The 15,676-nt window shown below is 26.4% G+C and overlaps 1 long non-coding RNA gene across 1 annotated transcript; it reads right to left on the bottom strand.

Annotated features, from left to right (window-relative positions):
• Positions 1 to 324: 324 nt before the first annotated feature.
• Positions 325 to 8,684, bottom strand: LOC129959157 (uncharacterized). Its single transcript, XR_008783414.1, has 3 exons — positions 8,625 to 8,684; positions 4,742 to 4,800; positions 325 to 532 (listed from the first exon to the last, which is right to left on the bottom strand). It is a non-coding gene; the product is annotated as an uncharacterized LOC129959157 (long non-coding RNA).
• Positions 8,685 to 15,676: the final 6,992 nt, after the last annotated feature.

Raw genomic sequence — 15,676 nt, 5'->3', positions numbered from 1 at the left:
ATTTGCAAATTAAATATCAATACATACTGGAATAGTTGTATTGATATTTAATTATATCTCTTATATCTTAATATTAATCTCCATAGAACTAAATGGAAACTAGGAAAGAAATTACATCCATTCATGTGTAGTAGTATTTCTAAAACATTCCGATGCATTAACCTGCATTTTAAATGACATTCATTCTGTAATAAACAATGATCTCAAATTAATATTTATATACATTATAGTATTAATATATTCAGAGCAGAATATTACAAATATCACTTATTTAATTTACAAAATTTTTTATTTCAATATGAAAAGTATAGTTTTAACTGTGTTTAAAAATATTTCATAATTTTGCAACCAAGAAGTATATGCCCAGTAAGAATTTGCATACAATATTTGGGCTTTAAAAGAATATGGATACACAGTAAATAAAATGCAAGCTCCCCTTTTTAATATTTCAGTTAAAAGAATTTACAACTTACCACTCCTCAATATACAAAACCTATCAGAATATTCCCATGTGAAATCAAAAAGTAACTATCTGAAATAGAAACATAAAAATCAATATCAAAGAACAAATTATCATAAGGATTATGAAACATAAAAAGTGTTGAATACAGAAGTATTTAAAGCAATTTACTTCAAAAAATGATGAATAACAAAACTATATTGACTAACTAATAATGAAAATATGCCATTCAAAGAGAAGAGATTTAATAAACCATTGAAAAGAAATATTTGAAATAACAAATTTATTAAATATTGCAATAAAAAAAAGTTATGAGTAAAATTTAGTAACATCCCAAAAGACTGAAATTCATTTCAATAATTATCACACAACTTTTCAAAGAATAACAAAATATAATTTTCATTATCAACAGAAATGATTTTATATATTCATAAAAGAAAATACTCAATTACTGATGTATCGTGGTAAAGATTGTCGAGATTTTGCATTTTCTTATTTTTAACTCCAGGCTTAAAAAAATTTAATTTTAATTATTTAGAGAAAGACATTGACCATTTCCTAGTAGAAAGTAACACTTTCAAATATTTTTAGACATAATTATTTTTTTATTTCAGTACTTTACAACATGAACATTCACACAACACATTTCTGCACATATTGGAACAGCTGCTTTGAATATTATGGAGAATTAACACTTACTAAATAATACAAAAAATTATATAAAGCAACATCTACTAGTTCTAAAATCTCCTGACCCAGTAAATTTAATTCATAAGTATCGTAACTTTGCCATCATTCTCAAACATAAAAGAGATGTTCATGAGTATTAATCTTATAATATTTAAGAAATTGAATGTTACAATGATCAACGATGCAAGCATTCTTAAGAGAATTGAGTTTTAAATGTGTTCAAAATCATTTCAGAGTTTTGAAACAAAACTTTTATGCCTAGAAAGAATTTAAAAAAAAAATATATTTGGTTTTTATAGCACATAGAGCCATAGCACATTTAAAGCAAGCTATCATTGTTAATAATTAAGTAAAATTTTATTTATTAATTACCACTTGCTTAATATTCAAAATACATCGAAAATTCTTTGAGCAAAGTCCAAAAACATCACTTGATACAAAAATAATATATTTAATTCCATTAGCATCAAGGAACAAAATAATAATAAGAAATATCAAAAGACCTCCCCAACAGCTATAAATATACAGCATTCTATGCAGAATGAAACAGAATTCTAGTTGATATAAAACTTTCATGCACACAGTATACTTGATGTGCATATAGTTTTCAAGTTAAAAAGATTTTAAAGGATGTAACATGAATTCAAAAAATTAGTAAAGAGTCACAGAATGAGTATTATGATGCAATGATAAACAGAGAAATTAGAATGAAAGCAATCCTTTCACATTCAAAATTTTGGAAATTTCAAAAATCTCTTCCCAAATCTAATTAAAACAATTTCTACAAAGTAGACAAATAATATGATCAAACTGGCTAGTCAGTTTAAATACACACATCACATATATTATACTGTGTGTTGTCAGGAAGGGAACACTTCCTGTCAAATGAGTAGCAAAGTCAAGAGAGTTTTGTCACGATAAAACTAGTTCACAGACCGCACATGCAATCATATTATTATTTATAACAGACTAATATTAATTTTAAACAGACAAAATTTTGGAAACATTTATAATCTCTTCCCAAATCTAATTAAAACAATTTCCACAAAGTAGGCAAATAATATGTGACTGGCGTGTCAGTTTAAATACACACATCACATACATTATGCTGTGCATTTTCAGGAAGAGAAAACTTCCTATCGAATGAGTAGCAAAGTCCTGAAAGTTTTATCACGATAAGACTGTAGTTCACAGACCCCACATGATCAGTTACAGCATCAATTTCTAATATTTTTCTACACATTTTTTCTGACTTATCTAACCTGATGAGAATTTCCCCTCACACATAAAATCTTTAAAGAGGAAAAAATCTTCCCCAGTGAAATATAAATAATGAGAAATATCAATAATAAGCCAGTCAGAACTAAGCCAGCAAAAGATTTAACAAAAGAAGGCTTGTAATCCTAATTTACACCCTCTTATGGATAGTTAATTATACAATACATTTATTTACTTTTTTGAAATAAACACCAGACAAAAAAGTTCAATCTGAATTGATTCACTCACTAATACCAGAACTCTTTAAAAACCATATGGAGATTAGAATTAAGTTACAATATTTTAATTCTCATCAAATAAAAATATATTTTAAACATTTTTTAAAAGTATCTGTATTTTTCAAAAAAGTATATTATATCCAGCAGTATGTATTTGTGAATATTCCAAAGCAAGAGTTTGAATTTTGTCACAGTTAAAACACATTCTCAAATTTAAAAACAGATTTTCACAAATATCAATCTATTAATATTTCCTAAGTTATATCTGACGCTGATCATGAATTTCAACTTTTTTTTTTAAAAATACAATTGTGGTTTAACGTGAAAAAGTAGAAATCTAACTATGTTAATTTAATTGTGTTCAAACATATGTTATAATTTTGTAATCAAGATATTTATCCCCAAAAAGAATTTTTATATTAATAAATGAGCATTAAAAGAGCTTGAAGGCAAAACATATTTAATGCAAGCGAATATTTTAACTATTCAAGTAAAATTCAGTTTTTTTACTTATAAATGTACAATGCATAAACATGTCTGAAATTTATCCAGCGAAAAGCAAAAGCATCAACTAAAATAGAAACATAACACAATATATATAGTGCATTAATATCGAATGGCATAACAAAATGGACAAATATTAAAAGACATCTTAGCAGCTATTACATAAATGACATTGAAATGCAAGCACAGCAGAATAAAATTCTAGCTGTTACATAATTTCCATGGGCATAGTATACTTGATGTGCATATGGTTATTCAGATAAACATAACATAAGACTTTGAAACATGAATCACAGTAATTAGTAACGAGCCATTAAATGAGGGTTAAAATACAATAATTAAATGATAAGTTAGAATAAAAGCCATTCAACTACATATAAAATGTTTCGGAAATTAAAAATTGCTTTCCAAATGTAATTAATATGACTTCTGCAGAGCAAGTGAAAAATATAGTGCATTTGTCCGGTATCGATAGGTTATATTCTGTTCAAATATACAAAACTTATGCACAATTCTTCTAAATCTAGACAAATACTTTCTGTCACATGAATCAAATTACTGTCTATTTCAGTACTTCCTGAATCAATTTACTTCCATCATTTAATTGCATGAGATTTTTTCCTGAGATGAAGAATTTGTAAATTATTATCAATCCTCAAAGCAAATCAGAAACTAAATCACTGAAGGAGGTGGAAAACGAAGACTTTTAGTGCTCCAAAACATCTCTATAAAGATAATAGCACAGTGTATTTTTTTAAAAAAGTAAACACAAAAAGAAAATGTTAATTTTTGATTCTTGATATTTATCATAAAATAAATACCAAGAGTTCTTGGCTATAAAGGATCTCAAAAAACACTTCTGAAGAATTTTTAGACAGAAACATTGATTTGAAAAAGCAATTTACTAGTGTCTGCACAATAAATTTCAACACATGCTATCAACTGTATATAGTAACAATGAACTGAAGCAATAGTCTTATTGAAATCCGTAATTAAATCTTATAAACGTTCATTATCAGTTTTTGAGACTTTTTCTATTATATTAAGATATGCAACATTTTCCACTGAAAAATAGTATATTCTATAATAGTCTTAGATATAAACTTTTAGTTTCATTACTTTTTTATATTATAATAATTTGCAAATTAAATATCAATACGTACTGGAATGGTTGTTTATGAGCTAAATGGAGAATCATATATAACCCACTAGGAAATAAATTACATCCATCCACCTGTGGTATTTTTAAAACATTCTGATGCATTAAATTTACTTAACCTGTATTTTAAATCTGACATTATTCATTCTCTAATATAAAATGATCTCAAAATAATAATATTTATATACATTATAGTATTAATTTATTCAAAGCACAAAGATCACTTATTTAAATTGCACAAAATTGTATTTAAATGTGAAAAGTCTAGATTTAATTGTGTTTAAAAATATTTTATAATTTTGCCACCAAGAAGCATATGTCCAGTAAAAATTTGGGCATAATATTTGGGGCTTTAAAAGAATATGGATACACAGTAATTCAATGCAAAATACCATTTTTAATATTTCAGACAAAAAATAATTTATTACTTACCACTGTTCAACATACAAAATACATCAGAATATTCTCAAGTGAAATCCAAAAGTAACCATCTGAAATAGAAACATTACAATCAATATGAAAGAACAAAATTATCATAAGGAGTATGAAATATAAAAAGTGTTAGAATATATAAGTATTTAAAGCAATTTACCTCAAAACATTAGGCATAACAAAACTACATTTTATATTCCCTAACCAATATCGAAAATATGCCATTCAAAGAGAAGAGAATGATCAAACCAAAATTTCATAATATAGCAAACAGATACATTTAGTAAGAATTTGCATTCAGTTAACTGGGTTTAAAAGAATAGAGAGACACAGCACATTAAATAAAAGCAACCATTTTGAATATTTGAAATAAAATTTAATTTATCATTAACCATTGCTTAGTACTCAAAACGTGTTTAGAATATTCTCCAGTCAAATCCAAAAGTACTATATGAAATAGAAAGATATTATAATATATATAAGAGTTGAATCAACATCAAAGAGCAAAATGATTATGAGAAACATCAAGAGCCATCATAACAGCTATTGAATAACCTATATTATGATACTTTTAGACAGATTAGAATAAACCTTTAGCTATTACAATTACATGCACACTGTGTACTTAACATTTATATGGAGTGTCAGATTAATAAGATTTTCAGTGATGTAATATGAATTCAAACAACTATACATCAACTATTCAGTGCAAGTTTAATTCAGGGAAAATACAATACACACAGCACAAAAATATACTTTGCAAATCCAGGAAGGGAAAACTTCCCATTACATGAACAGCAAAATCAAGAGAGTGCAATCACAATAAACCTTTAGTTCACAGGCCCCTTCTGGACTGAAATTATTTGTTACAATGACCCATTTCAGTACTTCCTCAAACTATTTATTTGACCTATCTAACCCAATGAGATTTTTTTTCTCAGATGAAGAATGTTTAAAAAGAATACAAATCTCAATTTTCAAGAGAAATTGGATACTAATTTACCAAAAAGGTGACAAAAGAAGCTCTGTAATCCCCATTTTCATCTTTATAAATTTAATCCACAGTGCATTTATATATCTTGAAAGCAATACCAGACAAAAATGATCCGTTGCATTAAATGCATTCAGTCGCATTAAAATAAATACCAGATCTTATCATATGGCGATTCCAATAAAAGTTGCAATATTTTAAGTCACATCTTCTAAAAATACATTTAATAGACACTATTGTTATTAAAAATTTTTTAAAAATTAAATACTATATACATGTGAAACAAGAAAATAGAAACTATCTAAAGATAACAATTTCAATATATCTTAGAATAAAAATAAATAATTTCATCTGAAGTAATATATGTGTAGTTTATAAAATATGGCAAGATCTAAAAAAAAAAAAAAAAAAAAAAAAAAACAACAAAAAAACTCTAGAATTATTAGAAAATAGGCATAAAATATACTTAATGCAATTTACTTGCACAAATCATTAAAAAGAAAAACTTTCTATTTCAAGCAAAATATGTGATTAAAAGGGGAAAAAATCTTCAAATCAATCAAAAAATTACTTAAAATTTATTATATGATTTTGTTGCATGTTTATGGTGCACTGATATTTATTGTAAAAAATAAAAAAAAATCAGTAAAAAATCATTTCACAATTATTTAAAAAATTCTGAACTAATTCAACAAATCGATGAATAGCAGAATAAGATTTTCATCATAGGCAGATACAATTTTACATCCTAATGAAAGAAAAGTGCAGAAAATACAACTTTCTGAGCATGGTAAAGAAGACATATTTTCATACTTTTTACTCTCTGCCTATAAAATTTACCTTTATCTTTACCTAGAGAAAGGCATTTAGCATCCTACAACGAAAAAATAGTACTTTTTGAAAAACTTTTAGACATAAAATATTGATTTAAATACTTAATTTGCATCATGATGATTTCCACAATAAATTTCAATACACGTCAATCATTGTTTTTAAACATTACCCAGAAGCATGTATTATTTATAAATTAAAGTATATTATATCCATCAGCATGTGGTAAAAATCTACCGATGCAAATTATTACAAGTCAGTGCTCAATATTCAATACATAAAAGCAATTTTTCAAATACAAAAACACCACCAGAAACAGAAACATATTTAGTTGCATCAACATCAAAAAGCAAAAGTCAGGATGAGAATTATCAAAAATTGCATAGCAGCTATTAAATAACATTATGCAAACACTTTTATGCAGGATGGAATAAACCTCTAGCTATTGCAATATTTTCATGCACATGATGTGCATATTGCTATTCAAATTTAAGAATTCCAACAATATAATATACATTATACTAATTAGTAATGAGCCACATAATTAGTGTGAAAATGCAATAATTAAAAGAAAATACAAAATGAAAGCAATCCTACAACATTCAAAATTACTCTGTATAAGTAATTAAGACTTCTGATGCATAGCAAGCAAATAGTATTAAGACTTCTGCTGCACAGAAAGCAAATAGTTTGGTGCAACTGTTTAGTCAGGATACATTTCATTCATTTCAAATATACGCATCTTGCATTTCTAGGCAGTCAATCTTCTTGCTCCAAGAGGAGTGAAGTTGTGGATACCCTATTTTGAGAGTTGTTGATTTTAGAATAAAAGCCATTCAACTACATATAAAATGTTTCGGAACTTAAAAATTGCTTTCCAAATGTAATTAATATGACTTCTGCAGAGCAAGTGAAAAATATAGTGCATTTGTCCAGTATCGATAGGTTATATTCTGTTCAAATATACAAAACTTATGCACAATACTTCTAATTCTAGACAAATACTTTCTGTCACATGAATCAAATTACTGTCTATTTCAGTACTTCCTGAATCAATTTATTTCCATCATTTAATTGCAAGAGATTTTTTCCTGAGATGAAGAATTTGTAAATTATTATCAATCCTCAAAGCAAATCAGAAACTAAATCACTGAAGGAGGTGGAAAACGAAGACTTTTAGTGCTCCAAAACATCTCTATAAAGATAATAGCACAGTGTATTTTTTTAAAAAAGTAAACACAAAAAGAAAATGTTAATTTTTGATTCTTGATATTTATCATAAAATAAATACCAAGAGTTCTTGGCTATAAAGGATCTCAAAAAACACTTCTGAAGAATTTTTAGACAGAAACATTGATTTGAAAAAGCAATTTACTAGTGTCTGCACAATAAATTTCAACACATGCTATCAACTGTATATAGTAACAATGAACTGAAGCAATAGTCTTATTGAAATCCGTAATTAAATCTTATAAACGTTCATTATCAGTTTTTGAGACTTTTTCTATTATATTAAGATATGCAACATTTTCCACTGAAAAATAGTATATTCTATAATAGTCTTAGATATAAACTTTTAGTTTCATTACTTTTTTATATTATAATAATTTGCAAATTAAATATCAATACGTACTGGAATGGTTGTTTATGAGCTAAATGGAGAATCATATATAACCCACTAGGAAATAAATTACATCCATCCACCTGTGGTATTTTTAAAACATTCTGATGCATTAAATTTACTTAACCTGTATTTTAAATCTGACATTATTCATTCTCTAATATAAAATGATCTCAAAATAATAATATTTATATACATTATAGTATTAATTTATTGAGAGCACAAATATCACTTATTTAAATTGCACAAAATTGTATTTAAATGTGAAAAGTCTAGATTTAATTGTGTTTAAAAATATTTTATAATTTTGCCACCAAGAAGCATATGTCCAGTAAAAATTTGGGCATAATATTTGGGGCTTTAAAAGAATATGGATACACAGTAATTCAATGCAAAATACCATTTTTAATATTTCAGACAAAAAATAATTTATTACTTACCACTGTTCAACATACAAAATACATCAGAATATTCTCAAGTGAAATCCAAAAGTAACCATCTGAAATAGAAACATTACAATCAATATGAAAGAACAAAATTATCATAAGGAGTATGAAATATAAAAAGTGTTAGAATATATAAGTATTTAAAGCAATTTACCTCAAAACATTAGGCATAACAAAACTACATTTTATATTCCCTAACCAATATCGAAAATATGCCATTCAAAGAGAAGAGAATGATCAAACCAAAATTTCATAATATAGCAAACAGATACATTTAGTAAGAATTTGCATTCAGTTAACTGGGTTTAAAAGAATAGAGAGACACAGCACATTAAATAAAAGCAACCATTTTGAATATTTGAAATAAAATTTAATTTATCATTAACCATTGCTTAGTACTCAAAACGTGTTTAGAATATTCTCCAGTCAAATCCAAAAGTACTATATGAAATAGAAAGATATTATAATATATATAAGAGTTGAATCAACATCAAAGAGCAAAATGATTATGAGAAACATCAAGAGCCATCATAACAGCTATTGAATAACCTATATTATGATACTTTTAGACAGATTAGAATAAACCTTTAGCTATTACAATTACATGCACACTGTGTACTTAACATTTATATGGAGTGTCAGATTAATAAGATTTTCAGTGATGTAATATGAATTCAAACAACTATACATCAACTATTCAGTGCAAGTTTAATTCAGGGAAAATACAATACACACAGCACAAAAATATACTTTGCAAATCCAGGAAGGGAAAACTTCCCATTACATGAACAGCAAAATCAAGAGAGTGCAATCACAATAAACCTTTAGTTCACAGGCCCCTTCTGGACTGAAATTATTTGTTACAATGACCCATTTCAGTACTTCCTCAAACTATTTATTTGACCTATCTAACCCAATGAGATTTTTTTTCTCAGATGAAGAATGTTTAAAAAGAATACAAATCTCAATTTTCAAGAGAAATTGGATACTAATTTACCAAAAAGGTGACAAAAGAAGCTCTGTAATCCCCATTTTCATCTTTATAAATTTAATCCACAGTGCATTTATATATCTTGAAAGCAATACCAGACAAAAATGATCCGTTGCATTAAATGCATTCAGTCGCATTAAAATAAATACCAGATCTTATCATATGGCGATTCCAATAAAAGTTGCAATATTTTAAGTCACATCTTCTAAAAATACATTTAATAGACACTATTGTTATTAAAAATTTTTTAAAAATTAAATACTATATACATGTGAAACAAGAAAATAGAAACTATCTAAAGATAACAATTTCAATATATCTTAGAATAAAAATAAATAATTTCATCTGAAGTAATATATGTGTAGTTTATAAAATATGGCAAGATCTAAAAAAAAAAAAAAAAAAAAAAAAAACAACAAAAAAACTCTAGAATTATTAGAAAATAGGCATAAAATATACTTAATGCAATTTACTTGCACAAATCATTAAAAAGAAAAACTTTCTATTTCAAGCAAAATATGTGATTAAAAGGGGAAAAAATCTTCAAATCAATCAAAAAATTACTTAAAATTTATTATATGATTTTGTTGCATGTTTATGGTGCACTGATATTTATTGTAAAAAATAAAAAAAAATCAGTAAAAAATCATTTCACAATTATTTAAAAAATTCTGAACTAATTCAACAAATCGATGAATAGCAGAATAAGATTTTCATCATAGGCAGATACAATTTTACATCCTAATGAAAGAAAAGTGCAGAAAATACAACTTTCTGAGCATGGTAAAGAAGACATATTTTCATACTTTTTACTCTCTGCCTATAAAATTTACCTTTATCTTTACCTAGAGAAAGGCATTTAGCATCCTACAACGAAAAAATAGTACTTTTTGAAAAACTTTTAGACATAAAATATTGATTTAAATACTTAATTTGCATCATGATGATTTCCACAATAAATTTCAATACACGTCAATCATTGTTTTTAAACATTACCCAGAAGCATGTATTATTTATCAATTAAAGTATATTATATCCATCAGCATGTGGTAAAAATCTACCGATGCAAATTATTACAAGTCAGTGCTCAATATTCAATACATAAAAGCAATTTTTCAAATACAAAAACACCACCAGAAACAGAAACATATTTAGTTGCATCAACATCAAAAAGCAAAAGTCAGGATGAGAATTATCAAAAATTGCATAGCAGCTATTAAATAACATTATGCAAACACTTTTATGCAGGATGGAATAAACCTCTAGCTATTGCAATATTTTCATGCACATGATGTGCATATTGCTATTCAAATTTAAGAATTCCAACAATATAATATACATTATACTAATTAGTAATGAGCCACATAATTAGTGTGAAAATGCAATAATTAAAAGAAAATACAAAATGAAAGCAATCCTACAACATTCAAAATTACTCTGTATAAGTAATTAAGACTTCTGATGCATAGCAAGCAAATAGTATTAAGACTTCTGCTGCACAGAAAGCAAATAGTTTGGTGCAACTGTTTAGTCAGGATACATTTCATTCATTTCAAATATACGCATCTTGCATTTCTAGGCAGTCAATCTTCTTGCTCCAAGAGGAGTGAAGTTGTGGATACCCTATTTTGAGAGTTGTTGATTTTAGAATAAAAGCCATTCAACTACATATAAAATGTTTCGGAACTTAAAAATTGCTTTCCAAATGTAATTAATATGACTTCTGCAGAGGAAGTGAAAAATATAGTGCATTTGTCCAGTATCGATAGGTTATATTCTGTTCAAATATACAAAACTTATGCACAATACTTCTAATTCTAGACAAATACTTTCTGTCACATGAATCAAATTACTGTCTATTTCAGTACTTCCTGAATCAATTTATTTCCATCATTTAATTGCAAGAGATTTTTTCCTGAGATGAAGAATTTGTAAATTATTATCAATCCTCAAAGCAAATCAGAAACTAAATCAAAAGATAATAGCACAGTGTATTTTTTTAAAAAAGTAAACACAAAAAGAAAATGTTAATTTTTGATTCTTGATATTTATCATAAAATAAATACCAAGAGTTCTTGGCTATAAAGGATCTCAAAAAACACTTCTGAAGAATTTTTAGACAGAAACATTGATTTGAAAAAGCAATTTACTAGTGTCTGCACAATAAATTTCAACACATGCTATCAACTGTATATAGTAACAATGAACTGAAGCAATAGTCTTATTGAAATCCGTAATTAAATCTTATAAACGTTCATTATCAGTTTTTGAGACTTTTTCTATTATATTAAGATATGCAACATTTTCCACTGAAAAATAGTATATTCTATAATAGTCTTAGATATAAACTTTTAGTTTCATTACTTTTTTATATTATAATAATTTGCAAATTAAATATCAATACGTACTGGAATGGTTGTTTATGAGCTAAATGGAGAATCATATATAACCCACTAGGAAATAAATTACATCCATCCACCTGTGGTATTTTTAAAACATTCTGATGCATTAAATTTACTTAACCTGTATTTTAAATCTGACATTATTCATTCTCTAATATAAAATGATCTCAAAATAATAATATTTATATACATTATAGTATTAATTTATTGAGAGCACAAATATCACTTATTTAAATTGCACAAAATTGTATTTAAATGTGAAAAGTCTAGATTTAATTGTGTTTAAAAATATTTTATAATTTTGCCACCAAGAAGCATATGTCCAGTAAAAATTTGGGCATAATATTTGGGGCTTTAAAAGAATATGGATACACAGTAATTCAATGCAAAATACCATTTTTAATATTTCAGACAAAAAATAATTTATTACTTACCACTGTTCAACATACAAAATACATCAGAATATTCTCAAGTGAAATCCAAAAGTAACCATCTGAAATAGAAACATTACAATCAATATGAAAGAACAAAATTATCATAAGGAGTATGAAATATAAAAAGTGTTAGAATATATAAGTATTTAAAGCAATTTACCTCAAAACATTAGGCATAACAAAACTACATTTTATATTCCCTAACCAATATCGAAAATATGCCATTCAAAGAGAAGAGAATGATCAAACCAAAATTTCATAATATAGCAAACAGATACATTTAGTAAGAATTTGCATTCAGTTAACTGGGTTTAAAAGAATAGAGAGACACAGCACATTAAATAAAAGCAACCATTTTGAATATTTGAAATAAAATTTAATTTATCATTAACCATTGCTTAGTACTCAAAACGTGTTTAGAATATTCTCCAGTCAAATCCAAAAGTACTATATGAAATAGAAAGATATTATAATATATATAAGAGTTGAATCAACATCAAAGAGCAAAATGATTATGAGAAACATCAAGAGCCATCATAACAGCTATTGAATAACCTATATTATGATACTTTTAGACAGATTAGAATAAACCTTTAGCTATTACAATTACATGCACACTGTGTACTTAACATTTATATGGAGTGTCAGATTAATAAGATTTTCAGTGATGTAATATGAATTCAAACAACTATACATCAACTATTCAGTGCAAGTTTAATTCAGGGAAAATACAATACACACAGCACAAAAATATACTTTGCAAATCCAGGAAGGGAAAACTTCCCATTACATGAACAGCAAAATCAAGAGAGTGCAATCACAATAAACCTTTAGTTCACAGGCCCCTTCTGGACTGAAATTATTTGTTACAATGACCCATTTCAGTACTTCCTCAAACTATTTATTTGACCTATCTAACCCAATGAGATTTTTTTTCTCAGATGAAGAATGTTTAAAAAGAATACAAATCTCAATTTTCAAGAGAAATTGGATACTAATTTACCAAAAAGGTGACAAAAGAAGCTCTGTAATCCCCATTTTCATCTTTATAAATTTAATCCACAGTGCATTTATATATCTTGAAAGCAATACCAGACAAAAATGATCCGTTGCATTAAATGCATTCAGTCGCATTAAAATAAATACCAGATCTTATCATATGGCGATTCCAATAAAAGTTGCAATATTTTAAGTCACATCTTCTAAAAATACATTTAATAGACACTATTGTTATTAAAAATTTTTTAAAAATTAAATACTATATACATGTGAAACAAGAAAATAGAAACTATCTAAAGATAACAATTTCAATATATCTTAGAATAAAAATAAATAATTTCATCTGAAGTAATATATGTGTAGTTTATAAAATATGGCAAGATCTAAAAAAAAAAAAAAAAAAAAAAAAAAAAAACAACAAAAAAACTCTAGAATTATTAGAAAATAGGCATAAAATATACTTAATGCAATTTACTTGCACAAATCATTAAAAAGAAAAACTTTCTATTTCAAGCAAAATATGTGATTAAAAGGGGAAAAAATCTTCAAATCAATCAAAAAATTACTTAAAATTTATTATATGATTTTGTTGCATGTTTATGGTGCACTGATATTTATTGTAAAAAATAAAAAAAAATCAGTAAAAAATCATTTCACAATTATTTAAAAAATTCTGAACTAATTCAACAAATCGATGAATAGCAGAATAAGATTTTCATCATAGGCAGATACAATTTTACATCCTAATGAAAGAAAAGTGCAGAAAATACAACTTTCTGAGCATGGTAAAGAAGACATATTTTCATACTTTTTACTCTCTGCCTATAAAATTTACCTTTATCTTTACCTAGAGAAAGGCATTTAGCATCCTACAACGAAAAAATAGTACTTTTTGAAAAACTTTTAGACATAAAATATTGATTTAAATACTTAATTTGCATCATGATGATTTCCACAATAAATTTCAATACACGTCAATCATTGTTTTTAAACATTACCCAGAAGCATGTATTATTTATCAATTAAAGTATATTATATCCATCAGCATGTGGTAAAAATCTACCGATGCAAATTATTACAAGTCAGTGCTCAATATTCAATACATAAAAGCAATTTTTCAAATACAAAAACACCACCAGAAACAGAAACATATTTAGTTGCATCAACATCAAAAAGCAAAAGTCAGGATGAGAATTATCAAAAATTGCATAGCAGCTATTAAATAACATTATGCAAACACTTTTATGCAGGATGGAATAAACCTCTAGCTATTGCAATATTTTCATGCACATGATGTGCATATTGCTATTCAAATTTAAGAATTCCAACAATATAATATACATTATACAAATTAGTAATGAGCCACATAATTAGTGTGAAAATGCAATAATTAAAAGAAAATACAAAATGAAAGCAATCCTACAACATTCAAAATTACTCTGTATAAGTAATTAAGACTTCTGATGCATAGCAAGCAAATAGTATTAAGACTTCTGCTGCACAGAAAGCAAATAGTTTGGTGCAACTGTTTAGTCAGGATACATTTCATTCATTTCAAATATACGCATCTTGCATTTCTAGGCAGTCAATCTTCTTGCTCCAAGAGGAGTGAAGTTGTGGATACCCTATTTTGAGAGTTGTTGATTTTAGAATAAAAGCCATTCAACTACATATAAAATGTTTCGGAACTTAAAAATTGCTTTCCAAATGTAATTAATATGACTTCTGCAGAGCAAGTGAAAAATATAGTGCATTTGTCCAGTATCGATAGGTTATATTCTGTTCAAATATACAAAACTTATGCACAATACTTCTAATTCTAGACAAATACTTTCTGTCACATGAATCAAATTACTGTCTATTTCAGTACTTCCTGAATCAATTTATTTCCATCATTTAATTGCAAGAGATTTTTTCCTGAGATGAAGAATTTGTAAATTATTATCAATCCTCAAAGCAAATCAGAAACTAAATCACTGAAGGAGGTGGAAAACGAAGACTTTTAGTGCTCCAAAACATCTCTATAAAGATAATAGCACAGTGTATTTTTTTAAAAAAGTAAACACAAAAAGAAAATGTTAATTTTTGATTCTTGATATTTATCATAAAATAAATACCAAGAGTTCTTGGCTATAAAGGATCTCAAAAAACACTTCTGAAGAATTTTTAGACAGAAACATTGATTTGAAAAAGCAATTTACTAGTGTCTGCACAATAAAT

This window comes from Argiope bruennichi, chromosome X1 (assembly GCF_947563725.1).
Source record: "Argiope bruennichi chromosome X1, qqArgBrue1.1, whole genome shotgun sequence".
In the NCBI taxonomy this organism is placed as follows: Eukaryota; Metazoa; Arthropoda; class Arachnida; order Araneae; family Araneidae; genus Argiope; species Argiope bruennichi.
This window is presented reverse-complemented; position numbering and strand designations above follow the sequence as displayed.